This window comes from Rousettus aegyptiacus, unplaced genomic scaffold (genome assembly GCF_014176215.1).
Source record: "Rousettus aegyptiacus isolate mRouAeg1 unplaced genomic scaffold, mRouAeg1.p scaffold_m13_p_8, whole genome shotgun sequence".
NCBI lineage: Eukaryota > Metazoa > Chordata > Mammalia > Chiroptera > Pteropodidae > Rousettus > Rousettus aegyptiacus.
Window position 1 is genome coordinate 4,231,142 of NW_023416311.1, and position 25,010 is coordinate 4,256,151.

At 49.0% G+C, this 25,010-nt stretch overlaps 1 long non-coding RNA gene across 1 annotated transcript in view; it reads left to right on the forward strand.

The window, feature by feature from the left end:
- LOC107516847 overlaps positions 1–24,091 on the forward strand; it is a 175,678-nt gene extending 151,587 nt beyond the window's left edge. The window contains exons 4-5 of the long non-coding RNA XR_001598390.2: positions 14,249–14,360; positions 23,884–24,091. This is a non-coding gene — a long non-coding RNA (uncharacterized LOC107516847). The remainder of the gene's footprint in view (positions 1–14,248; positions 14,361–23,883) is intronic.
- Positions 24,092–25,010: the final 919 nt, after the last annotated feature.

The following is a 25,010-nucleotide window of genomic DNA, read 5'->3' on the forward strand; positions in this document are numbered from 1 at the left end:
GTCGTACCAGGGACGAGCCTTTGCTGAGTCTTCCTTTCTTTAAAGGACTGTCCTCTCTAAATTTATCCAACTGATAATGAGAGTAATGAGGCCACATTGATGGCACCCAAGTCCATTGGCGAGAGATCAGAAAGTTCCAGGAACACCATAATTTGCATAATTAGGAGGTCGTTTTAAGGGAATGGGGATCAGGGTTTTTCATTTCAGAGCTGAAATGCCCCATGATTAATTTCCTCTAGCCCGTTCCTTAATGATGTGAAAAGCAATTCAAATAAGTAATCAAGAAAATCAAAGTGTCCTAAGTACTTTAAGATAATAATGAAAATAGCACCCAATAAGGGCAATGGCCAGAGTTATATTTTATTTTGGCATTTTTTTTAACCACGTGTCAGAAACTGTGATAAGCGTGTCAAAACCTCAGCTCATTTTGTATTCAAAAAGTATCCCGAGGTAGGAACCGTTATTCTCACCGCCTTACAGATGACTTCAGGTGCGTGTCCCAAAGTTCAGCTCGCTGGCCAGAGTCACACAACAGGGAGCAGAGCCACAGTCGGAACCCACGCTGCCGAAATGCAAATGCCACCCTCCTAATGCTCCTACAGAAAGCTTTTTTTCACTGTCTTGATGAGTATAGGGGAGCAAGTTTATCTTTTCTTTCCTCCTCAGTAGAAGTCGTTTATTCTGCACTTTTTTTTTTAAATATGAGGTTGTTATGCATAACATAAAATTTTCAATTTTAACCATTTTTAAGCGTGCAATTCAGTGACATCGAGTACACTTGTGACGTGGTATGACCATTGCCACTACCCATCTCTAGACCGTTTTCATCATCCTGAAGAGAAACTGTCCCCGTTAAACACCACCCTCCCCTCCCCCAACGCCTTCTTCCTTCTACTGTGACCTCAACTCTACTTTCTGTCTCTATGAATTTTTCTGTTCCAGGACTTTCATATAAGCGGAATCACATAACATTTGTCTTTTTGCGTCTGGCCAACTTCACCACTCGGCATGGTGTTTTCCAGGGTCACCCATGCCGCGGCCTGTGTCAGAATCCCGTTCCTTCACACGCCGAATAACACCGCGTCGTGGCGTGGGGTCGCGGTTTGCGCCCCCACCTTGCCGACGAGCATCTGGGCAGGTTCCGCCTTCTGGCTGGGGTGGGCACCGCTGCTGGGGACACGGCCCCGCGAGCATCTCTTGCAGTCCCTGCTTTGGATCCTTTGCCGGATACCTAGAAGACTCGCTGGACCACGTGGCGATTCTGTGTAACTGCCACCCTGTGGCTGCATCATTTTGCAGTCCCGCCCAGGATGCGCCAGGGTCCCCAGTCCCTCTCCATCCTTCGAACCCCTGTTTCATCTGAGAAGACTCATCCCGAAGGCCGCGCAGTGGTTTCGATTTGCGTTTGTGATGACCGATGATGTCATCGCATCTCTTCATGTGCTCGTGGGTCATTTGTAGGTCTTCGGAGAAGCGTTTATTTGAGTCTTCAGTATTGGGTCTTTTGTTTTTATCATTGAGTTGTAGGAATTCTCTACACATTCTGGATTCAGATTTATGATGTGCGAGTTTTTTCTCTCATTTTGTGGGTTGTCTTTTCACTCTCGGTAATGTCCTTTGATGCCTACAAGTTTTTAATTTGATGAAGTTCAATTAATATATTTACTTCTCTTGTTGCTTGTGCTTTCAAGGTCTTTCGTAGCCATGAAATCATTGCCAAATCCAATGTCATCAAGATTCTTCCCTATGTTTCCTTTTAAGAGTTTTTATAGTTTTAGCTCTTACGTTTAGGTTTTTGATACATTTGAGTGAATTTTTTTATATAGTGTAAAGTAAGAGTCCAACTTTCTTATTTTGAATTTGAGGTCAAATTTCTCAAATCCTCTTTAAGTCCAAGGTCCTTGAGTTTAGTTCCTATGTTTTCTTCTACGCATTTTATTATTTTAGGTGTTATATTCCGGTCCTTAATCTATTTTGGTGTTTGGCGATAGACAACAGTCTAGTTTCATTCTTTTGCAGGTGGCTTTCCAGTTTTCCCAGCACCATTTATCGTATGTTTTGGGCTTTTTTTTTTTTTTTTTGTCAAAAATTATTTGCCCATATAAATATGGGTTTACTTCTGGACTCTTGATTCTGTTCCACTGATCCGTGTGTCTGATTTTCTGCCAATACCATGCCGTTTTGATTATTACTTTGAATCTGGATATCCAGTTTGCCCAGTACCATTTGTCGAAAAGACTGTTTTTTCCTCATTGAATGGTGTGGGCACTCTTAACGTCAGACCTTATATGCAAAGGTTTGTTTCTGGGCTTTCTATTCTGTTCCCTTGGGCTATGTGTCAGCCCTATGCCAGAACCACACTGGCTTGAAAACTGTAGCTCTGTAGTAAGTTTTGATATCAGGAAGTGTGAGTTCTCTTGGAAAAGGTATTTTAATTCACATGAGACAGAAAGTAAGATGTGGATTAGCCTTAGACTAGTGCAGAGGAGACGGCAGTCAAGCCCGTTTGAAGACCAAGCTGCAGACTTGCTCGGAGGCTCGTGGCTGCCACTCTTGTCTTTTAGAAGGCGGTGTAGGGACAGAGACCAGGGACCATACTGGCAAGGGTGTGAATCAGTCTAATATTTTGGGGGGGCATTTGAAAATAAGAATGATAACCCTTAGAAACGGACTGCTGTTTCACCCAGAAACAGTGTTTTCAGGTAGAATAATAACGAATAGACCTGCGCAAGTATTCACCTGCAAAGACGTTCAACCTGGCATGTCGCCATAGCGATAAATGGTAAAAAATAAAAAAGTGAATGTCACCGATTAAGTTACGATACAGCCATACAGTGGGGTGCCAGCTGGCTGTTGGAAACACGGTGTCGGGGCATATCTCGTAGGCATGCAAAGATGGTCATGATAACTATTTAAATTTAAAAAATTAAACATACTATGCAGTTTCACAGTCGTCAGATTTGGAGATCGTAAAATATCCAAACACACACACACACACACACACACACACACACACACACACACACGTATTGGAAAGTTAGACACTGTTAATAATAGTTAATGACAGTTTAGCAAAGTTGAAGAAGAATGGACTCCCTATTAGAATTCTCTGCTTTTTCGTAGATCAGGAAAAGGCAACGCTTTGTCGTAATGATGTGTTATGATGTGTTAAAACATTACACGTAGAAACCAATAGCTTTCAAAACTCTCTGTCATCTGACATCCATTTCATAGACTGATGCTTACCATTCTGTGATGAAAGGCTCTTTCTCGTGGCCATGCTGCTCTAGGTGGTCTAGCAATATTCTATTAAAGCTACGAGGCTTTAAAAGCCTCATTCCAGGGGCATAATGTTTGCAAACCTTATATCTGATAATGGGTTAATATGCAGACTACATATAGAACTCATACAACTCACTAGCAGAAAAAATGAAATAATCCAATTAAAAATGGACAAAGGGTCTGAATGGACATTTCCCCAAAGAAGACACACAAATGGCCAGCAAGTACATTAATCGTCAGGAAAACGCAAATCAGAGCCACCATGCGACATCGCCCCGCGCCTGTTAGAGTGACTCATGAAAAAGGCAGGAGGTGAGCGCTGGCGAGGACGTGGAGAAGAGGGGACCCTTGCGCGGCATTGGTGGGAATGGTTACGGCTGCTGTGGAAAGCAGCACGGAGGTTCCCCGAAAAATGAAAACTAGGACTGCCGTGCGATCTGGCGATTCTGCTTCCGGGCGCGTGTCCAGAGGAAAGAGGTATCGTCTCCCCCGTGGCCGTGACGGCATGACTCGCAATAGCCGAGGCATGGAGACAACCTAAGGGTCTGTCGACTGGTGACGAGATAAAGAAAATGTGGTATAAACAGGCACTGGAACATTATTCAGCCATAAACAAGAAGGAAATCCTGTCATTCGCCACAATAGGGATGGACCCGGAGGGCGTTGTGCTAAGCGAAATAAGCCGAACAGAGAAAGGCAAATATTGTGCGATCCCACTTATATGCGGCATCTAAAAGAACAAGCTCAGAGAATTGGAGAGGAGATTAGTGGTCGCCGGAGGCCGACAGGTGGGGGAAATGGGTACAGACTTCCAGTGACAAGATGAGCAAGTTCTGGGGATGCGGTAAGCAGCCTGGTGACTATAGTTGATGGTACTGTGTTGTATAGTTGAAAATTGCCATGAGAGTAGACCTTGAATATTCTCACATAATAACAACAAATGGAGAATATGTAAAGTCAGGATGTGTTGACTAAACTTACTGTGGTAAATGTTTTGCAATATATATGTGTCAAATCATCATGTCGTATACCATAATTTTTCTTCAGTGATATAGGTCAAATATATCTCAATCAAACTGGAAAAAAAAATCCTCATTCTAGAGACCAACATCCATTATTAATAGTAGTAAGTATGATGAAAACAGTAACAACGACATGAGTTTTGGAACTGTCCTGCACGTTTATGTCAGCTGTGACAGTCCCACATATCAGAGCTCTGCGGGCCGGGTCCTGGGCAAAGCGCTTTGCATGCATCGTCTCATTAAAGCCCCACAACGATCCTATGCGTCAGGTACAGTTATTATCCCCATTTCCCAGATGGGAAGACTAAGGCCAAGAGAGGTTAAGTAATTTGCTTCCACAAAATTAGTAAAAGGCAGAGCTTGGACTCAACCCAGGTTTGCCTGGTGCCCGGACTCGTGTTCAGAATCATCGCCGTGTGCTACGTCCCAAACGTGGGCTTCTCCCCTTATATTTCAAGAAATGCAAGTCTCGAATTCTGATCCCGAGCCACTTCTTCTGCCGTTAGAGTGTGCTCCTTCTTTTTAAATGTCATCCTGAGAATATTTCGCTGTTGGTTTTTGGACAAGCCATTTTAGCTTCTTTCTGTTCATTATCTCTTGGGAGAAGGGCTGATGTATTTGTAAAATTATGAGCAAAACACGTCATTGTCCACGAGGAATACCTGCTGCAGTGCATGCTGGGCCGAGCGTTTTATAATATCTTCACACTTCAGTCGTTGCATTGTCTAAATGATACCTTTCTCCGATCAAAGGGAAAACCTTACCTTTTTGTCCGCCACAAAAATACATGGTAAAAATGGCCAGAGGCCAAGAGGCATATTGTAATGTGAGGAAAGCATTTTCCAGGTCAGTAGAATAGGGCGATAATTTCAGAAATTGCCAAATAGGATAAATGGGGTGGCTTCCTTCTCTTCCTTAAACATTCTCCGATCACTGTCAGCTTCAGTCAAATTCCTAGCGTAGAATTCTACATGGCACAGCTTGAAAGAAACAGGTCGAAAGAATAGAAACAAACAGATATTTCAAAAGACATGGAGAGGATTTAGTTGACTTCCACAGGTTAAGTTTCTATCCAAAGATTAATTCGCTCATACAATACTAATAACTTTCCAGATTTCTGTTTGCTAATGTATGAGGCATGTGCATGCACACACACGCGTGCACGCGCGCACACACACACACACTCAGTTAGGCTGACTCTAGCGATTAGTTAAATTACTCAGATATCCATTATTGAAAAACCTCGGTTCCACTTGGAGTTGGGGTTTGTTTATTGCCTCCCGTTAATAACTTCCTGCTTGACTGACGGCTACTAATTCCGACAGCGGTACCCGAATGCCAATCACAAGTGTAAATAGCAGACCCTAGGACACGCTGAGCCAGTTGCCACGATTGCATTCCCCAATGCGCGTGGATTCAAAATCTAGGCTAAAGGGATTTCATTCCATCCTAGATGTGGAAAACGGCTGCTTCCGAGTTTGCTCCGTCGGCCGCAGGCAGAAGAGAAAAGAGGAGGAAAAGAAGCAGAGAGACTTGGGGGGCGGGGGCGGGGTTCTCGAGAGCATCAGGCCCCGCCGACAGGTGCAGAGAACAGTCGACGACTCAGAAACAGGGTGGCGGGACGTTACAGCACTAAACGAGGGGTTAAGCCGCTCCAAGAAACGGGCCAGGAGGCCGCCCGCGTCGTCTCAGACTTGGCCGCCCGTCCCTGTAGAGATGGGACCCATCAGCCCAGACCGCCTTTTCCTCTCTCAGCCCATGGGCATCGAGTTGGTCTTCAGTGGAGGAAGAGGCCTCGCCGCGCCCAGCCGCATCGCCAGGCAGTGAAAACGAGCGCTTAAAATGCAAACCGTGTCTCCCAGCTGCATGCGCTCGAGGCAAATTGCTTCGGAAGCATTTTAGCCACTGTTCTCCCGGGGAGGGGTTGTTCTGCGGGGCACCTCTGGGACCAGCTAGGCCGGAGCTTTTGCTTTGCTTGTTTGTCCGTTTTATTATTATTTTTTTTTATTTTACGTTTCAGATAGGTCAACTAAGGCTCAGAGAGGGCGAAGACTTTAGGTGGTGTCTAGCACTTCAGCAGACGGGCCCCAATTCCGATCCGGGGAATCACCGGGTGCTCTGGGCGCGTTTCGATCTCGCTGAGCCTCTGCTTGTTTTTCCGTAAAGTAGGGACGAAGATACGGATGTTGATGACTAGCGTTCACTAGCAGGATGACTGGGACAATATATGTAAAACAATATGTTTGTTGAACAGAGATTTCTTGAGCACCTTCTGCATCTCAGACAATGTACCAGGTGCTGTATCATCTTGCTTTTTGTCCTTGGCTGACAAACAGAGCTAAGAGTGGCAGCAACTGACCTTCATCGAATTCCTACTTGTGCCAAGGCCCTGTGCTTACCTTTTACACGGATAACTCCTTCTATCAGACAGCGACCTGAAGAGGAAGGTACTATGTTTATCTCTATCACCTAGATAAGGAAACTGAGGCTTAAAGAGAAGCATTGAGTAACTTGTCCAAGGTCACACACATTTAGTGGGTGGCTGAGCTGGGATTCACTCAGTTGTTTTTTTTTTTTTTCCAACAAATATTTATTGAGCACCTGCTACTGGGTGACAGGTGGAGAATGAGATGAGAAACTAACGGGACAGGATTTCTGTCTTAAAGGTGCTTATCTTCCAGCCGCGGGTGACAGAGAATTGTGCAGCGAGGACTTCGTTCTGACTGTGACAGTTTTTAGGAAGGAGGAAGGAGGCGTGGAGGCTGGGGTCCGTGCGTGAGGGTGGGGTCCGACCTGGTTTGGGGCGGTGACGTTTAAACTGAGATGGAAGGACAGGAGGAATCGGAGTGGAAGGGCAGGACGTGAAGAACGTTCCAGGCTGCAGGCCCGTTTTCAAGTGTAGTTGCTCGTCCTGCCTCTCCCATCTGACAGCCCTGAGTCCTGACAGATGCGTTTTTTCCATACAAGGGATTTTGACATCATTTCCTAGATCGACTCTTTTCTCCGACTGAGAGCTTGCGATTGGCCCTTGGCAAACTGCAAGACTAAAGGCATCATGTGTGCGTGTGCGCATGTGCGTGTGTGTGTGTGATCGTCGTAGCTGTAACAACGCCCTCCCCAATTATATTCCTTAACCATCTCAGTCTCAGCAAATTTTCAGCGGCAGGAAGTAAGAATGGTTGTGTTGAGTGACAGAAAGAGAAGCTGGTGATCTCCTGGCATCGGATCCCGAATAACCTCCCTTCCCGCTTAGCTACGAACAGAGAAGCCCACTCAGCATGGCGGCTGAGGAGCTGCAAGCTGGCAGGTGTGCCCCGGGGAATTCCAGGGCTGTTCCCATGGCTCCCCGCATGAGGGACTTCGAATTAAAAATGGGAGTGTGTGTGAGAAGTCTTTTCCCGTCCCCCCCACCCCCATTCAATTCTAGCAAACATCTTGGGACCCTGGCCAGGAACTAGGGACATTAAAAAGCCTCCTTGTCCCTGTCCCCCAGACCTCCAGTCTCAGGCAGAAAACGGATGCGTTGAAATAAGCAACTTTACCAGCACCGTGCCTGCCCCGTCGGAGACACTTAATAAAGCTTTCTTGAATCAATCAATGAATGAATGAGGGCCTGCTCGAACGAATGAATGAACCGAGGTCTATGAAAAAGAACCATGCAGACTCTGTCGTGCGATCAGCAAAGTGTATGGTTGAAGTTTGCACTGAGACTTGGGGGTTGATGTGCATGAGACCTGACTGGGTAGAGAAGAGGAAAGGCAGGGGAGAGAGGTGGAGGTTCGGGGTTGGGGCCGACCGTACGCTCGACCGTGTCCCTCCCGCCTCAGAACCCCGCGCCGGGCGGTCCGGCCCTCTGCAGCGGTGCTCAGGCTCGGGTGTGCGTTGGGAAGCTTGTGGAAACTCAGAGTTCGGGGCCCTACCCACAGCGTCCGGCTCCGTAGGTCTAGGCGGAGCCCGAGGACTTGGCATTTCTCACCCTCTCCCAGGCGACGGTGACGATGCTGGTCCCAGGACCTCGCTTCGAGGACTTGGGACAGAGCGGCTTAGAGTGAGGGCTCTGGATTCACACCGCTCGCGCTGGGGGCTGCCAGATAAAAAGCAGGGCATTTAGTTAAACTTGAACTTCATATAAACAGCAAATAACTTTTTAATGTAAGTACGGGGCATCTGTATTTTTATAAGCTGCCTCTGGCGGCCCCATTGGGTTTAACTCTTGGCCTCGCCACGCTGGAAGCGCATTATCTAAGTCAAGTCGTTTTGCCTCTTTGGGTTCCGTACCTCTGTCTGCAAATCGGGGGGTGGCCGTGATGCCATCTGCCTTCTAAAGTGCTTCCCACCGTGAATGCTCCCACGGAGGACTGGCCACAGAGCCTGGGCCAGCGGTCATCATCCCCCGTGACCCTCAGCCGAGGAACATTGCGTAGGGAAGTGCTTTGGGAAGGGATTTTATGATTTAGCCTTTTTTTTTTTTTTTTAATTTTACGCTAGGAAAATATTTCCCTTCTTAGCCGAGGTCCTGTTAGCTGCCCCTCTCCGATCTCTTTAATAGTAGAGTCTAAGAAAAAAAAAAAAGTAGATTGGCCGATTACATCTAAACTTCTCTTTCCAGCAACTTCCACCCTGGCCCAGCGCAAAATTTGGCGGTTTTCTCGGTGTTAAGTTTCTGGCAGAGGCAGGAGTAGGGCTAAACCTACCTCTGGAAAATAGTCCCGTTCAACCTGCTGCTTACTGTGAAAAAGAGAGAGAGAGAGGGAGAGAGGGAGAGAGGGAGAGAGAGAGAGAGGGAGAGGGAGAGAGGGAGCGTGGTTTAAACGGAGATCCATTTGAGTTTGACTCGATCCCTTGCAATTAAACTCCCCGCCCCCAGTTATTCCAAACTTGTATCTATCTGGTTAAAAACTATTCTCACGGCATCACCAGATTCGACAGTTGGAAGGGGCCTTAGGCATCCGGGTGGAGTGTCATTTTCATATTTATTATGCATATGCATATGTATGGAGAAGGTTGGGGTGCTGGTTTCCCCTGCACTGCCTGGAATCTGGGTGCCTTTCGGGGGGCGGGGGGAGCCGGAGGGCTGGCGAGGGGCAGCCCGAGGCGCTCGCCGGCGGGCGGAGGGACACGGCGGGGCCGGCGGGGACCGCCACGTCGGCACTTTTCTGTGGCTCTCGGCCAAGTTGACTGGGTCGGTGTTTTTTCCAGCTGTGGGTTGTGCCCTGTACAGCTGGGTCGTGAAATCAGTTCGAAGCTCATGACCCGTCGTTTGTATTTTTTATTTTATTTTTTAACAAGAGAAATAGAATACGAAACGACAGGATTAACATTGAGTGCATCACGCCGCGCCCAGGAAGGGCAGACATTGTGTGGGGGAGACTTTCGATACGTGTACGTGTGACAAATGTGCATCCGCCGCATTCACAGGTACAGTAGTTCGTGGGACGTGGTCAAGAGGATCTGGAAGTCACAGGGACAAGTGATACCTAAGACCCCTTCCAGCTTTGCGGTGTGCTGACGCCGAGGCGGTGGATCTTAAAGAGGGACGATTTTGATCTCCCAGGGAGATCTGGCGACATGGAGGCATTGTGATTGTCATGACTCCCGGGGTGGGGGATGGGCGTGTGCTCTTGACATCTAGTGGTGGGCGGGTGAGGGGGGGGAGGCCAGGGGTGCCGCTAAACATCCTACAGTGCACAGGACGGCCCCCCACGACGGAGAGTCATCCACCCCCAATGCCACAGCGGGAAGGCTGAGAAACTCCGTTCCCAGGGTAGCTCTGGGTAGGCCCACTTATCCACAGTAGCCGTGCAGCTACTTGCCAGCATTTAGTGAGCGCTTACTATATGCAGACGCTCGTCTAAGTGTTTCCTTCGTGAGCACGCCGCATGCCTAACGCATGTGGGAGATGAAATTATGTCCTCGTCTCCATTTTCAGATGAGGAAGCTGAACGGGGTGAGCGATGGCCGCCTGAGGTGACGCGGGTCGCAGGGTTGGGATCCAAATGCAGACGGCCTGGTCCCAGCCTCCTTGAATCGGCACCCTGCATTTCTGTAACACCTCACAGTTTCGAAAGGCTTTCTTGGGTGGCGAAATATATATATAACATATCATTTTCCGTTTCAACCAGTTTTAAGAGTATAATTCAGCGGCATTGAGGACAGTCGCGATGTCGTGTGACCGCCACCGCTGTCAGCTTCTACGATTTTTACCCTGTCAAACAGGAACTGTTTCGAGTCAGAATCTGCCTTGCTGCATTCAGCGTTCATGCAATAAACGTTTTAAGAAGCTGACACATGTAAGCTACATTGGACGGAAGGTTCGGAATGTACGTGAAGGTAGAGAGAATATTGTCATGAGCCCGTATGCGCCTGTCGCCAGGTTCTGCCGCTGTCAACCTGTGGCCAATCTGGTTTCCTCTCCACTTGCCGCTCTGATTACTCATGGATTCTTTTTTCTTTAAAATTTTTTCAATTACAGTTGACATGCAATGCTATATTAGTTTCGGGTGTAAAACATAGTGATTCGACGTTCGTGTACCTTATGAAATGGTCTTCCTGATAAATCTAGAACCCATCCAACACCAGACATAGTCATTACAATTTTATTGACCACATTGGTGGATTCTTTTAAAGAAAATTCCAGAAATTGTATCGCTGCATCACTCCATCAAAATTAACGCTGATTTCTTAATATCATTTATATCCAGTGAAAAATTTCCTCGACTCAGTTTCTTTCCTAGCTGATTTGTTTAAATTCACATTAAAATGAGATCCGCGCGTTGCATCTAGTTAGTAAATCTCTTTAAGTCTCCTTTTAAAATAACGGGCTTATTGAAGTATAATCGGCACATAATAAACTGCACGTAGTTCAAGTGTATAACCTGATAAGGTTTGACATGTGTCTGTAAGCACGAAGCCATCACCACAGTCAAGGTGGAAAACAGCCTTCTCACCCCGAAGCTTCTTTGTTCCTCTTTGTAATCTCCCTTCTGCACCTCCCCTCCCCCACCCCACGCAATCACGAATTTCCTTCCTGTCATTATAGATTAGTTTGTATTTTCCAGACTTTTACATAAATGGAATCATACAGCATGTACGATTTTCTATCTGGCTTCTTCGTACTCATGACTGGTTCAAGATTAATGCATCGTGTTGGGTATAGCGAGACTTTATTCTTTTTTATTCCAGAGGAGCCCTCCCTCTTTAGGATGGGTACACCATGCTTTATTTGTCTATTCACATGTTGATGAACTTTTGGATTATTTCCAGCTTTTGTCTTTTCTAAGTAAGGCAGTTAAAAGAATGAAAAGGTAAGCCACAGACTGGGAGGACAGATTTGCTAAGCATATATCCTACAAAATATTTGTCTCCAGAGTATGGAAAGAACTCTGAAAATTCAACAGTAAGAAAACAAACAACCCAACTAAAAACGTTCAACCGAGTCAGACAGCCATGTTACCAGATACGATATGCGAAAGACAAATAAGCACGTGAACGGATATGTAGCATTTTTACTTAGAGAAAATGCAGCGTAAGGCCACCGTGAGGTGCCGCCGCGCACCTGTCGTGCCGCGCAGGGCAAGTCAGATAAAGACGCGAGCCATGTGGCTTCACGTGCAGGTGGAATCCGAGGGACAAAATAAACGGACAAACAGAACAGAAACGGACGCGTAGGCACGATGACGCTCGATGCTCGAGAGACGGGAGGGGGTTCGGGGGGCACGGGGGAGGAAGGGGAAGGGGTTCAGGGGTACGAATTGGCAGTTACCCAATAGTCACGGGTGCCAAGTACAGCGCGGGGAATACAGCCAATAATATTGTAATAACCACGTATCGGGATAGGGGGGTACTAGACTTACCGGGGTGACCACTTCGTAAGTTATGTCAATGTCCGATCAGTGTGTTATACACCTGAAGGTGAGATGGTATTGTACATAAACTGTAACTGAAAAATAAAAAAAATATTTAAAAAAATAAATAAGAGATGTTCTTCATTAAAACAAACAGAAAAAATGATCGAGGTAAAAAGACTCACCCTACCAAGTGTCGAAGGCGATGAGGAAGGACTTGGGCCGACATGGCTGGGGGGGCAGGGGTGGCATGAGTCACCCGTACACTGAGATCCACGCGCTCGTCTCCGGGACCTGTGGCTACGACACCTTACATTCGAGAGGGACCATGATTAAACCAAGCGTCTCGAGATGGGGGAGACTATCCCGGATGATCTGGGTGGCCCAGTTTAGGGCCTCGTGAAAGGGAGGCAGGAGGGTGAGGGAGAATGAGGCTTCCGGAAGCTCCGGTGCTGGCTTTGGGTGGGGGGGTCCACGAGGCGAGGAGGGCAGGTGGCATCTGCAAACCGGGGAAGGGGTCAAGGCGAGAGGGCGACTCTTCCCAGGACCAGGAGCAACACAGGCCTCTGACCCTTGGATTTTGCCCATTTCAGACTTCTGAGCTCTAGAACTGTAAGATAAGAACTTCAGATGGTTTTAAGCCTCTGTTTGTGGTAATTTGCTACAGCAGCCGCAGCAAACGAATCCATACACCGGCGTATGATCCAGCCATTCTGTGTCTAGTTATTTACCCAAGAGAAAAGAAAACAAGTATTCCTGTACATAATCATTCTTAAGTCTTCTAAAATCCGTGAGAGTTGCTTCTCCCTCCTTGATGTCCGCCGGAGAATGCCACCGGCCTGGCCAGGGGGCTGGTTCAGGCCTGGGCACTTGGCCTGAGCCGGGTCACCGTGGACACGCACGGCTGTCGAATCTCTCGCCGACAGGTTTCTGGGAAAACACGAGTCAGAGTAAAGGGGATTATTAGATAGATGATCTCCGGGGACGCTCACTCGCGCTGGGGCAGCGAGTTGGCAGAGAACCACCCTCGAGACACCGATGGTGTGTTTCTCCTTTGGGGACACTTTCGGAGACACCTGGGGAGAGCCTGGCAACACTGGTGACTTCGTTTGTCCATGCGATCAGCGCGTAAAGACCTATCCGCCTCCGCGTTACAGCCGGGCTGGTGGCAGAGAACAAGGACCGGCTTTGAGGTCTCTGCAGCTCCCCCGCCCCCCGGCCCGCTCTCCGCAGGGGGCCCACGTTACCCACCCAGATGCTTCAGCCCCGTAGACGGTCATCCCTCTGCTTACCAGACCTGCACGCTGTTCACGCCCTGCCACAGCTTTCCTTCTCTGCAGGGATTTCTCTGACTCTTCCGCCTCCGGGGGCTTCTTCAGGCTTCTGACCAGACTGCAATTAAAGACGAACTTATGGCAAACACTTCCTTCTGTCTGCTTCCTGTGTGCTACGCTGGTCTTTCTAACCACATTTCGGGAACTTTGAGGTCAGATGTTTACCTGGAGATCCTGGCAGTCGTTTGATAGATATTTACTGTGTATTAAAGGTTTGAGATAGATAAGGTCCCCGTCTTCATGGAGGTTGAAATCCAGTGGCAGGGAACAGATAATCACATAAATAAGACCACGGCATATAATGCTGAGAATCAGATACGACAACAAGAGACCGAGCCGCAGGAAGGCAGACAGCACTAATACGCAGGCAGAGAAGACCTCTTTGGAAAGGTGGCATCTGAATGGACCCTTGACTCATAGATAGATTGACTTCCCTCCCCCTTTTTGGTTTTAGTTTGGTGGTTTGTGGCAAGGACATCAGCCAGCAGAACTTCTAGCTTCCTTCCTTCCTGTGCTTTTACCAACTTCCTTCCGAACAGTCTGGAACGACCCAGCAGAGTGTGGTGGGCAGCCCGTGAGAAGGCCTCGGTGAGCCCGCATCCTGGTCTTGATGCTCCCGTGGGGTCCCCACTCCCTGGATGTTGGCTGGACTTACGTCTAAGAGATAGAAGAGGGCAGAAGTGATGGATATCACTCCATCTTTACTTTATAAAATGATTACCACTTCTACTTTGGTCTCTCTCTCTCTCTCTCTCTCTCTCTTCAGTGAAGACAGCTTCCACCTCATGAGGCAGCTCTATGTCACCCACATGGCAAGGACTGAGGGCTGTGGCCTGCCGGAATCTGCCTGAATGACCTTGGACGTGGAGTCCCCTGAGGTGAGTGTTCAGGCTGAAGCCCTGGCCGACGGCTTAACTGCAACCCGATGGGCACACTTGCACCAGAGACACTCAGCCAAGCTACATCCTGGTTCCTGAGCAACAGAAACTGTGAGGTGATACGTATTTGTTGTTTTAAGCCACTGGGTAATTTGTTACACAGCGATAGATAAGTTTAGAGCCAAACAGGTGAGACCATCTGTGAGTCGAGTTCGAGTTTGCCTCTCTTGATGAGTGAGGCAGATAATCCTGAATCCAGGCAGCTATTCCTCATTCGACCAAATAGCCACCCCGAGGAACCCCTATCGTGACCTTTATGAGCGTTTCACACTGGATTATGATTGTCCCTTTGCGGATCGTTGACATTACTGGGCTTCCCGAGGACACGTAACGTTTTCTTCTTTCTTTACTCCCCGGCCCTCGTTATCATGATCAACATGCCCAGGACTGAGAGGACAGCAACTTCCTGCGCCTTTGTAAGAACCCTGTGGGTAGAGGATTATTCTCCCATTATCATTCCGTAGGTGCGAAACTGAGGCAGAAAAGAGTTAAGTTGCCTAAAGCGATGTCACAGGATGTCACACGTGAGTGGCGGAGCCAGGATGCTGAGTCTGGCGCTGGCTTCCAAGCGCTTAACACACATTCGTGTTTAAGTGAGTGAGCGAGGCGGAGTGCGACTTCGGACCGCGGTCCCCGCGAGCTGGAGGCCTCTCTGTTACCTATTTATTCGCTGGTGTTTTTATAACCTTCCGAGCGGTGTTTGCTGTCAACGGCGGGCAGTCTAATTTGTTGCGCCATTCGTGCATGTTCTAGAAGCATCCTGTCGCCCCATCCACCCCCCGATTCACTCCGCGGAGCCTTTCGCAGAAGGCTCAGCAGGCTCTGTCTGTTGGAGTCTTTGATAGCTTAAGATCCTGTCTTCACCAGGCAAGTCAACGTGTGAGTTGCAAGCAAAGCCTCTCAGAGGCAAAATTTTGAACCAGTTATCATGTAACAATAAACTCGTCTCTAAACAAATCAGAAGGTCCCACAGCAAAAACCTTTAAGCTCATCATTTGATCCGAGAACCTCCAGGGGCCTCTCTGCCTCTGGGTTGACACCCCAAGACACGTCAAACACAGACCGCTTGCTGAGGCCCAGACTTCTTCAGAATAGATAATGAGACTTCATTTCAGTTCTGCGTAAATGCGCCTGGGAAAGGATGATTACATTTCTTTTAAAAAGCGTTGGATTTTTTTTTTTTTTCCCGTCAGTGGCTTAATTCGGGTTGTGATGTAAAGGAGGCGGCAAACTTCCAATAAAAAAAATTTGACTCGCTTTTCGTAGTCATAGAGACTTAGTTTGGCCTTGATGAATCCAGCACTTTAAAGGCTACGTCAACACGATAAATTTTCTGCCCTCAATAAAACTTGTGAGTGAGCTCAGTGAGAAATTCCAAGGTCTGGGGAGGCAATTAACATTTGAAATATATATTGAGTTGTTTACTGCGACATTTTATATGGCCACAGAGAGATACCAAGGATGTCGGGGCGGGGGGTGGGGAGGAATTTCCCTAGGAAATGAAAGGTTTGCTTTTCAAAGAACATTGACATATCAGACTGCTCCCTAAATGCAGAGGAAAGTAAGAAATCACGAGCGGTGAAAAGCCCTTTCTCCATCCACACCACACATTCTCCTTGTTTTCCATTCCACTGGCAGAGATCTCCTGGAGGGTATTTGTTGTCAACATCTTAGCAACTTAATTTCATTGGACCATTTGTATATTCCTTGTAATTTTGTGTGTAGGGGGGAGTTGTTTTTAAAATTGATTTGCTTTGAGTTCAAGCCCCAGACTTACCTCTGTAACTTTATACAACTCATTACCTCTCTGGAATTCATTTTCTGTCATGAGGGTTAAACGAAACGACGTGTCACAAAATACTCTGTTAATTATAATGTGGTTTATAATTTAGGAAATCACTATTACTACCTCATGTAGCAGTAACAAGCTCTTTCTGAGGATGGCTCTGATACAGAGAATGTGGAAAGATTAAAAAAAGTAAGCTATGTGTATTAGTCAGTTAGTGCTGCATTAATGCCGCATGACAAACGACCCCAAAATCTCATTGGTTTATAACAAAATTGATTATTTATACATTATTCTGTTATATAAAGGTATCTATCTATCTATCTATCATCTATCTATCTATCTATCTATCTATCTATCTATTTATTTATTTGTCTTGTTCCTTGGCCCATAGCTTACCTGGGATAGCTCTGCTTCAGGATGCAAATGGAGTTTAGGTTTACTCTATGTCCTTTCATGGATGATGACAGAGAGGCAGGAAGGGTGGTCAGAAACGCAGGGTGTCTGTAAGTCCTGGGCTCTAAACTCATTCCCTGTCACATTTCCCTGGATGTTACTGGCCACAGCCAGTCACATGACCGAACCCACCTCAGTGGGGCTGGAAAATATACCCCAGTGACAGTGATCCATGGCCAGAGAGATGGGAAACTTAGGGGAAAATAATATCGTGTACCATACTACACACACACACACACACACACACACACGCACACGCACACGCACACGCACACACGTAAAAAGGAGTAAAGAATCTGAGGTCATTTTATACATGAAAGGCATCTAAGAAACATACAATTTTCTCTCTCTTATATTTAAACCTCAAATAATTTGAACTGACCCTGTACAATCTGAACGAGGATTCTGTTCATTCTTTTTCCTGTATTTGATAAAATCACCAGTTCTGGTTCCATCGACAACTCATCTTTCCTTTCGAAAGTCACGTCCTTATCATTCAAGGTCTCTGAAAACTCTGTGGCTGACTGCGAACTATTTTATTGGTTCATCTTTAAATGTCAATGACCAGACAATAAGAAAAGAGTCGAGTGTTTACGCATCTGTTCAGATCGCGTGATCCAGCGGCGTGCGTGAGACCAGGCGTCAGCAAGAGATCCAGGCCTGGTCCCAGCTGTGCCACTCAATCTGGACAAGTCGGTGGCCCTCTCTGGGGATAACCTATGAGAAAAGGAGCTGGGAACGCTCCAGGGCAAATCAATGAATGATGCTAACCCCTCGCAGTAGCCTCTTAATGAATGCAGAAGCCATCGTCTAAATAAGCATTTCTTTCCAAAGGCAGCCTAGTCGTTTTGCCTAAAAGTTGGCAGATGTGGCTTGCCCCAGGGTGTCAGCGTCTTAAGGAAGATGTTTTCAATGTAACGTTTAAAAAATCTATAACAATTATGCAGAGGTTTTTTGTTTTTTTTTTAAGTGCTTGAAACAATTTCACTGCTTTTTGCTCATTAAATATTTCTATTTTTCTCATTGTTAGTCCAGTAATCTCACTTCTGAGGAAATAATCAGAGATGAGGAAAGAAGTTTATTACAAAAATGTTCATCGTGGCACTTTTTAAAAATTAAAGTGAAAAATTGGATGGAACCTAATTATCCAATAATGAGGGACCGAGTGGATAAATTATTGTAAATATACTGAACAAACTGTAATGCGTACGTTAAAGTAATGTTTTAGACAATTTTAATGACTTAAGAACATTCTCTTGGCATAATATATTAGATGAAATATGTAAAATAAGAAAACCGTAATATTGCATAACCATCAACTCTTTAAAAGTGCACATAATAAGATAAGATTATAGGAAAATGGGAATAGTGGTTCTCTCAAGATTGTGAGGTTGCTGGTGCTTTGCGTTCGCTTCTTATATTTTTCTACATTTTTTTTGGTTTTGACAACAAACATTACAATTTAATTTTTCATGTTTATTAAGGTGATACGTAGATATAGTTTTTAAAAAAGATCTTTAAAAAGCCTATAGTGACATACACCAAGTCTAGCTCCCCAGAAACAACTCTTCGGGTATTTCCTTCCACATGACTGTGCGACATGCTCATCCCTCTGGCGCCGGAATCATGAGTTTCAGAAATTCCCTGCTGGCTTCCGATCGGGACGGCTGAGGGGTTAACTCGCTTTCACCAACCTCCCCACCCTTCATTGTCTCAATTCACTATGTCTCAGTTTAATTATATCAAAATACTGGGTTAAATCGATAGTAATGTTTACATAATTACGACCGTGTAGAGATATTGTTGGGGACCCGGGGCCCTGAGGACCCAGATTCCTGAATGCTGGAGGCTTCGGTCCCCCACGGGCACACTGGCCCCCCACGTCCTTATCGCGTGCGCCCTGATGAAGCGGGTGGGGATCCTCTTTTTCACAAGTCGGGTTGCTCTCCGTGAAGCTGGGAAGAAACAGAGAAACTCCGTGACGATGACTTTTCCCTCTAGCCTGCCTTGAGGGAGATGAGGAAACACGGACTCAAACTGGAATGTCTTTCAGTTCCCATGGGCAGAGGGACAGGAACTCGGTGGGGTCAGGACGTCGTCACTGCTGTGCCCGTTTTTGTGATGCCGCAGAGTCTTTCTGCTGACCGGACCCTGCCCGTGAGCTTGGGCCGGTCCATCCGGCGGGAGAGGGGACTCGCACACGAGCCCCTGCCTCGGGCCAAGCTCTGTGTAGCGAATTCTCCACACCTGCTGTCTCGATAGAAGCCGATGAGTTTTGTTTTTGACTCGTTCTGTGCGAGAGTCTGAAGGATGTCTGGTTGGATACCCAGAAGGTGGACATATGGCCCCGAGTTTAAGAAAGTCATGTCGTCGAAAACTCAGAAATGTTGAGTGATTTTCTTCTCCCATTAATTTCAGTTTTTATAACTTTCTTAACAGTTTCTAATTGTTCACAGGCATGAGGATTCCAACTCTTTCTCCCTTCCTTCTTCCTTCTGTAGTATTCATTCATTCATTCCCTCATTCACTCATTCAACACCGTGAGCCAGTCACTGATGAAGAAGACCGACAATATCTCAACTGTCGTAAAGCTTGATGGGAGAAGAAGACAGACAGACTAAGAATAACCGAATAGCTATTCTAAGTTGGATTTGTTGTAACTATTGTGAGAGAGAAATGGCGAGCCCTGGGGGAGGCAGCCGGGTCTGGCCTCGGTGCCTGGGTGGGGTGTGACGCAGGTTCCTGAGTGGGGAACCCAGGCGTGGGCGTGGCTTCCAGGGGCACATGGGATTCAAGTGCACGTGGCGCTGAGAACCAGGCACCACTCCAAGCAGGTTACGGTCATCACTCAGGTTGTCTTCTCAGCAACCCCGTGCAGCGAGGACCATCGTGGTCCCCGTCTTTCAGTCGGAGGCCCTGAGGCCCAGCGTTTCGAGTGACTTTCCCGAGGTCACAGTACATGTGAATGGCAGAGCCAGGAAGTCACACCCAGGATCCACACCGTTTGCCATCCCGCGGGACGCACGCTCTGCCCTGGCACCTTGTACACGTCCGGGTGAAGATTCGGGTGGGACATCTAAGCGACAATTCCATAAACAGTTTTCTTATCATTTAAACCAGTCTGAGTTGGGATTTCCGTTATCGCTGGCCAAAGTATTCCCAACAGATAAGATGTGAGCAGACGTCTGACATTGTGAACCCCAGGGGAGCGGGCTGGGCCGGACGTTCGGTCCGGGTGACACGTTAATGTCCTGCTTCCAGCAATGCACGCTGGGCTGTGCCCTCCTCTCAGGGCCGCCTGTCCTCACAGGATTTGCAGGGACTAGACTGTCTTCCGGGGCACAAAGACACACAGAGACGATTCTTCTTTTTAAAGTTAAACCATCAGGTATTACCTGCCCACGCACATGTGCCTGAGGCCCCTCGGAAATGACCTCGGTACGTGTCAGCTAAGTTGGCCACGGGGCTGGGCCTGAACACTGCCAAGTGTGAACTCCGGGAAAAGCGAGTGGAGTAGAAACCGCTCTCAGAGCGAGGGGTGCAAGGCGCTGCCTGGCCTCGGGCACCTCGCGTCCCGCCTGTCTTCCTGCAAATGCTGAACCGCCGCCTTCTTCTGTATTGACTAAGACTGATTATTAACACCCTGTTGGCAAGATGTGCGATAGAGCATTTTAATGACCAAACAAAATTACGGCGCAGCGTCCCTTGCTCAAAGACGACACTAAAACACGTGTAGTTTTCAGTGCGCGTGTTAGGACGGTGACCTCGAAGCCTTTTCAAGGAATCCAGAGCCCGAATTCAGCTGGAGAGAGGTGTGGGTGCGGTGGCGTGGGTGCCGTGGCGTGGGGTGCGGTGGCGTGGGTGCGGTGGCGTGGGTGCGGTGGCGTGGGTGCGGTGGCGTGGGGTGCGGTGGCGTTCTCCGAGGGCTGGCTTCCCTTCCCTCCTGCTTCTGCGTCCTTTGTCTCTCCCCGGCCTCGTCTAGATACCTTCGAAGGTGACCACCGAGGAAACCCAGAGGCTATTCGCATGTCGTGCTCTGTGTTGAATGTTCTCTGGACCTGACTCTGTGCCGGACTCGTGACACGTGCTTGTCGCGTGCCTGCTCCAGCCTGACGCTCCCCACTGATGCCACCAACGCGACTCACTGATGAGACGAAGCGGAGTTTGTCGCTCCCGGTTGCAAGGAAGGACACGGCTTTGCCGAGTGGCGGCAGTGTCTCGGGTCGGGGGTAGGGCGGGGGCGGAACCGAATGGGAAGCGGAAGCCGATTTGCGGTGGCGCCTTTCGCGGTGCAGGCGCGGTCAGCCCCGCGTGAGGGCCGTCTCGCCACAGTTCAGGGCCGCCCTGCGCACGGCGGTGTAGATCGTGGGATAAAGGAGTAAAAGGAGCGTAGAAACCGTCGGTGTTTTCTCGTGCAGAGTCGGCGGATCTTTCTCAAGTTTTTGGAGTGAAGAGCAGCTCGTTCACTTGGGCAGGGGAGGCCTTGAGGAAGAAAGTCTTTGCCGCCGAAGGCCGAGGAATAGCACAGAATCGCGTCCACGTAGCAGTAAGACGGACCTTGGTTCTCAGCGCCCGTGCCGAGGGCGGATGGTTTCCCAGCTCGCTCCCCGCGGGTGGAGTTCAGGATGCTTCCCACGCTCCCGGGGTTCTGCGTGACCGAGCCCTTGCCCCCCCCCCCCATCTCCATCACAGCGCACCCTGGGCTTGCCCTCCATCAGCCCACTGCTAGCGCCTTATTCCTTCTCGCCGCAGGGCCTTTGCACGAGCTGTATTCTCTGCTCGGAAATGCCCTCTCTCTCTTCTGTGATTTGTTCCATCTCAAGTGTCACCTCTATAGGGAAGCCCGGCCGATCCCCAGTCTGCGTTGGGTTCCCCTATTTCCAGCTCGTCGACACTCCTTGCATCTTAGTCGACATTCTAATTAAACGGCAGTTTTAGAATTGATGATTTTATGCTGCCTCTGTCTTACCACTGCTGGATCCTAGAGCTTGGAAGAGTAATTACAGCTAATGGATACTCGGTACATATTTGCAGAATAAATGGCTGTGGATATGGAATGTGTCTCCTTTGACTGATGAGAGACGTTTTGGTTCCATGAAGCTAGAGCGTGCGCATTTCTCGTGGGAGCCGTCCGTGGTCTGTGCCCGTGGACCCGGGCTGAATTGTGTCTCTCCAATCCCAGATTCATATCTTAAAGTCCTAACTCCCGGTGCCTCTGAATGTGATTGCGTTTGGAAATCGGGTCTTCAAAGAGATAATTAAATGATAATGAGCTTACTAGGGTAGGTCCTCATTCAATGACTAGTGTCCTTATCGGAAGAGGAGATTAGGACAGAGAGAGAGAGAGAGAGAGCGCACAGACACATGCACACACGCGCACACACACGCACACGCGCACACACACACACACGCACACACACACGCACACATGACCATGCGAGGACACAGCAGGAAGGCACCATCTACCTGCAAGCCTCGCGGAGAGGCCTCGGAAGCCACCAACCCCACTGGCACCTTGATTGTGGACTTCCAGCCTCCAGGGCTCGGAGAAAATGAATTTCTGTTGTTTAAACCGCCCGGCCTGTGGCGTCTGGTTAGTGGCAGCCTGGAACACGAATGCAGCCCCTCGGTGAGGTCAGGCGTCCTCGACTGGGCACGTGTCTTGCTTCCTTCCATCTCGGCTCCTGCTTCTCTGTGTCGAGATCGGCCCGTTTCCGGCTCTAAGCTTTGGGACAGGTGGACGCCTCTTCCTTCCTGGGACCTAGCACACTGCCTGGTACATAGTAAGCATCCTACATGTGTTTGTAAAATGAGCGAAGGAATAAATTTCGGAATAAAACTGGAATGCTGAGTCTCTGCTCTACTTAAGTATCGCGTGGCAAAACATTCATTCATTTGTTAGTTGTGCATTGCATGCGTTGGTCCCCAAAACTCAGTAACCAAGATAAATTATATTTTAATGCAATATTAAAAAGCAAGACGAGTGCAAAAACACCCATGATGAAAAAAATGTCAGAATGTTAAGAAAAGATTGGATGCTTACATAGCTCTTTAAATAAGAGCTAAGGACAAAAAATAAATAAATCGAGAACAGGGCGAGGAAATTTTGGGGGAAGAGGTGTTGAAATTTTAGGTGAAGTGGCCGAAGGAGACCTCTACCAGGGCCTCTGTGATGCCTGGGTGAAGACCTGAAGGAAGCGAGGAGCTACGACCTGGGGAAGAACCTTCTAGGTGGGGGGGGGGGCGGGTGGCTGCAGGAGCAGAGGCCGTGAGGCAGGGACGAGTCGACTGCAGGGGTGTGAGCGGGGGACGGTCGGCGGGGGCAGGAGTTCAGGTCACGGGTTTGGGGGGGGCGGCAGAGGCCACGACAGAGGGGGCGGGACCCCGTGTCGTCAGCTCATCTCACCTTTGAACAGAGAGACCAGAAATCGGGGCGTACAAGCGATATTCCTTAATTTTTAAAGATAGTCCACTAATTTTAAAAAAGTAATTAAACACCGCACAGGCTAAGACCGGTGGTTCGCTCCCGGCGGTGATGTTGCTTCTCGGGGACATTGGCACTGTCTGGAGATATCTGCGGTGTCACACCTGGGTGCTGCGGGTAGGTGGCGCACAGGTGGGCAGAGGCCAGAGATGCTGCTGAAATCCCACTACGCACAGGGCGAGCCGCTCAGCAATGCTGAGCAGAACACACCTGCGGCCGGAGTCCGCACGAGGCCAGCAGGTTTCTGAGAAGGAGCAGGCGGGCCGGCGGCTCAGCGAGGGCCCTCGTCACTCCAGGCCTCCCCAGACGCCTCCCGTGTCCCTTACGCTTCGGCAGAAGCGATTTCCCGTCTTAAGCCTGACACGGCTCACTCGGTAACTGCCACCCACAGCCCCTGACCTCCCGGGCTGTACCCGCCCCAGGTACAGAAGGCGCCCCGTTCGCAGGAGGCAGGTGGTGCTCGGGCAGCTCCAAGGCTCTTAGGCTTAAACACGGGGCCTTCCTACCTCATCTCGCTGGGCTGCACACTTCCGGCCGGCAGGTTTGTGCCTATTTGTGCCTATTTGTCCTATGACAGCCCGGCCTGGCCCTCTGACTTGCGGGTGGAGTTCGGTCCCCCTCTCTAAACCGGCCCGGTCCCCTCCGTGCATTCTCAGGGGCGTTGACGTTCCCCGTTCTGCAGACCGTGCTCGGAGCCGGTAATCGGAGTGACATTCCCACCGTCTCTTCCTCATTAGAATGCGTGGAAAGAGAAGTCATCCTGGATGAGTGTGTGTGACGTGGCGCAAGGGACTGTCTAGAGCTACCGTGTCCGATTAGAAGAACTAAACGTCGCAAACGCAGAGACACCCGCGGAGGCCGCCAGGTCAGAGGAGGGCGTGAGGTGGGTCATTGGAACGGGCGCAGTGGGGGCGGGGACAGACGGCAGGGGGCGCGCCCAGGCCAGCGGGGACGTCCGTCTGTCCCCTCCAGCCAGCATTGCAGAACGGCCGCCGGGCCCAGCGTGGCGAGATCTTTTGACATTTCGACAGAGAGCTGAAAATTTAGGCACACGTACTAGTTTTTACCTACCCTGCCGGCTTTGCCTAAAACCCTGCATGTTGCCTATGTGTGGTTTTTGCGAGTGATCAGATGGCGATTTCCATTTAGCTTCTCGAGAGCCGTCTCCAGCCTTCGTTTCTTATCTAACGGCCCGGGCGGTATCGGCTCCATTTCGCGGATGAGACGCAGAGTCTCAGGGATGTAGCTGCTCGCGATCACGTATCGGGACGGAGCCTGAGTCTGGAGGGCATTTCATGCCTGTTCGCGACTGCAGGTGTGGCTCGGGGCTCAGGCTGCGTGTTTCTGAACTTCGGAAAGACGTAGTGTAGTTCCTGACGACATCCGTGTGGGCGGAGAGGAGCAGAGTCGACTGGGTGGTCCCAGGAGAATTCCAGGCTCCTGAACTGCAGAGGACAGCAGGGCCCAGGACGGCCGATCCTGCGTTTTCCCGCGCGGCTCACCCCGACCCCTCACCTCTCCGAGGGGCTCCCCACCCGGACCGGGCCTTGCTTGGCGCACCGTGTCAGGGGCTTTCCTTCCCCAGGGACATCTCACAAGTGTCCCTTCCTTCACCTCTCAAATCACCTGCCCTGCGTAGACGAATCCTGTCTCGGCGTCTGCTTCCGGGGAACCCCAAAATCAGACGTGAGAACACCTCGACCGCTTTGTCTCTTGCAAAGCCTGGATCCTGTTCGCTCCCGCGGAAGCGGGTCTTGTCGCCAGGCTCTATCCATCTGCACTTATTACCAAAAGTCTTATGTTGTCATGGGGCAAATTGGGACAGACTTTAGCGCTCGTTTTGACCCAAGCCTACCAGCAGACC